Below are 3,487 nucleotides of genomic sequence, written 5' to 3'. Positions count from 1 at the left end.
GAAAGGCAAAATGTTTGAAACAAAGCTTTATAATATGTTTCATTTTATTAATATACCAATTTATTTTAACTTATTTTAGTATTTCTAAATTATTATGTATTCTATTTCTAAACTTTATTTTTTATTTTATTTTTTTAAAGATTTGTTTATGTATTTAATCCCCCCTCCCCCATTTTTCTGTTCTCTGTGTCTATTTGCTGCGTCTTGTTTCTTTGTCCGCTTCTGTTGTCATCAGCGGCATGGGAAGTGTGGGTGGCGCCATTCCTGGGCAGGCTGCACTTTCTTTGCACTGGGCGGCTAATCCTTACGGGGTGCACTCCTTGCGCGTGGGGCTCCCCTACGCGGGGGACACCCCTGCATGGCAGGTCACTCCTGTGTGGCACAGAACTCCTGCGTGGCAGGGCACTACTTGCACGCATCAGCACTGCACATGGGCCAGCTCCACATGGGTCAAGGAGGCCCAGGGTTTGAACCGCGGACCCTCCCATGTGGTAGACGGATGCCCTAACCACTGGGCCAAGTCCGTTTCCCTATTTCTAAATTTTAAATCCATCACTATATTTCAATTTCCTATTAATTGAATTTGACAACATATTAGGCTTCATTGTTCAAGTTTTAGACCACAGAGAGGTTCAACTATGGCAGGGGAGTATCACTGGTGTGGGGTACTACTGTTGGGGGCATATGAGTAGGTGAGAGTTCTCCAGGGCATGTATATAGGGAACATAAAAATGTTCTGATATATGTTGGGTATTTTTATAGTAGTTAGAGTAACAAATGTCAACTGAGGAAGTGCTGAGTTCCTATCCAGGGGAGCTCTGTCACATTCCCCAAAGGAACAACAATAATCCCCAAGTGCAACAGCAAAAACCTACAAGGAAGGATGGTCCAATAATGAGCCCTTGATACTGATGACTAAGGTTATGAGCCTGTGTGCCTGAAATACGAACTAGGCTTAGAGCAGCAGGGTGCCTAATGTGGCCACTCTCTAAGCCAAACTCAGCATGTAAATGCATTACCTTCCCCCCAGTGTGGGACATGACTCCTGGGGATGAGCCTCCCTAGTGCCAAGGGATTACTACCAACCAGTGACTGATGATGCAACTAGAAAGAGACCTTGAAAAAAGGGTCAGCTCAGACCAGCAGAATATCTCAACTTACATATTGGATCAAGTTTTAAAAACTGCTTTTTGACCTTGAATAAAAAGGGGAAAAGGCAAAGACAAATGAGTTTATATGGCTAAGAGTTTTCCAAAGAGTCGGGAGGTCATCAGAGGGGTCACGCTTATGCACACCTCAGCAGGACCCCAGAGAGAGTCAAAGGAGATACAGCCCTAGGTGCTGGTTCTCCTGAAGGCTATGGAGATTCATGGGGTATATGGTCTTGGCAGGTGGATTTGGAGTTTTGTGCCATGTCAGAGGGCCCTACTTTGGAATTTGTGCTCCTGAGTGTGATGGAGCTGGACTAAGATGTGACATTCCTACACATGCCTCTCGTCACTTTTACTGAACATGTGATTGGTGCTAGGGATGGTGTGTACTCAGGGGACTTGAATCTCTGGACTGCCCATGTGCCAGCTGGGCCTTGAGCCTCAGCAGAGTTGTAATTCCTACTCTCTGGTTCATTGGACTTACCCAGGTGAGCTAACAGGGAGGTGAAGATGGTCAAACACCACACCAGGGGATCAAGAGTGCCAACAACTTGAAGCAGAAGAATTGAATCCATCACCCATGTGTTAATCTAAGCCCCCTCTTGATCTAGAGGTGGAGTGGACATCATCATCCCAGGGTCCACAGAATGGAGGAATTAAATATGGATTAGAGTAGATTTACTGATATTCTACTATAAAACTATTGTGACTAGTAATTGAAGAAATTGTAGCATTGAGAAGAAAGTGACCACACTAGTTATTGAGGGCAGGGAGAGGGAAGAAGAGACATGATGTGGGGACATTTTGGGGACTTTGAGTTCTCCTAAATTATATTGTAGGGTAAGATTATGAACTTTGTATATCCTGCCTTAACATAATGAATGTGCTGGGGGTGAGTGTGAACTACAGGGTAAATTATTATCTACGTGGTGCAGCCGTGCTCCAGAATGTGTTCACCGAAAGTGATGAGTGTGCCACAATGATGGGGGAGGTTGTTGGTGTGGGAGGATTGGGGTGGGAGGGTGGGGGTTATGCAGGAACCTCTTATATTTTTTAATGTAACATTTTTTAGTTTGATGTATATACAAAAAATACAATTTACAAAAATGATGGAGTGGGGAGTGGGGAGCAGGGTATATGGAACTTCTTGTTTTTTATGCTTTTTTTAAATCTTTTTAAAAATGTAACATTCTTTGTGATCTATTAAATTAAATTTAAAATAGTGTAAAAAGAAGATTCTGGATCAGGGGATGCTAAGGTTGGGGCAGCTGATCCTAGGTGGAAGATCCACCCAGATTCACCCTGCCATTTCCAGCTGCTCACCACATCCATCCACATACAACTGCTCTGCCACCAGCTCAGGAGGGAAAGCCGGAGGTTAGCCTTCTCCTCACTCAACAGGTTCTCTGAGGTCTCAGGACAGGGGCAGGAAGGCTCTGGTGGCGTAGGCTGCCTTGCTACTGACTTTAGCTCTGCCAGTGGCTCTGGTGGTGTTGTCAGACAAGCCTTCCCCTCGAGAGCCAGTGTTACTGAAGGTGAGTAACCAGGCTATAGCTCCAGAAAGGACACTGGTGCAGATGTGTAGGTGGCACTGGTGGTAGTGGTGGGATTGCCTCTAGCTCAGGAACTTGTGATGCAGATGATGATGTGCCTTCCTCCAGCCTGGCAGCAGGTGCTCCATCTGGGGATGAAGCTGGCTCTATCTGCAGAGAGGTCATTGGCACTACCACCATAAGTGGCTGTGGAGATGGCACCAAAACCTCTTCAAGCACTAAAGCTGGTGCTTCTGATATTGAAGGAGCAAACTACCTGCAGAGCGGGTAGTGCCAATCCATGTATAGGTGTCAAGTTAGGTGGAGATGGACTTGCCTCTAGCTCTGGATCTGGTACATCTGATGTTGATATGAGTGACCCAGACTCTGTAACTTGTTCAGCTGATTATGATGTAGCTACCTCCACCTCCTGAGCAGGTGCTCCAGCTGTTGAATGTGTAGGTGTTACAGCAGGTATCAGGTATCAGGATCTACTTCCAGAGCAAGCACTGGTGCAAACTCAGAAGCTGGCAGTAGAGGTGGCAATGGAGCTGAATCAGCCTATGGAACTGCCCCTGTGTCTGCTGCAGGTGGCAAAATTGGTGCCACAGTTTGCACTAGAGTCATTTGCAGTTCTGGAGCTGACAAAGGAGCTGGAGAAGAGGAAGGTCCACACAGTGAGTGGCTCCAAGTGTCTTTCAAATACAGAGAAGATCTCACAACCTCTAGGGGAATATCCAGCTCAAAAAAGTGTGCCCAGACTAGTCTGAGAGTCTTCTCTGCTGGCCCAAGGGCAATATCTGG

This window comes from Dasypus novemcinctus, unplaced genomic scaffold, assembly GCF_030445035.2.
Source record: "Dasypus novemcinctus isolate mDasNov1 unplaced genomic scaffold, mDasNov1.1.hap2 scaffold_69, whole genome shotgun sequence".
Taxonomy (NCBI): Eukaryota; Metazoa; Chordata; class Mammalia; order Cingulata; family Dasypodidae; genus Dasypus; species Dasypus novemcinctus.
The sequence above is the reverse complement of the archived record's forward strand: the minus strand, read 5'-3'. Positions refer to the sequence as shown.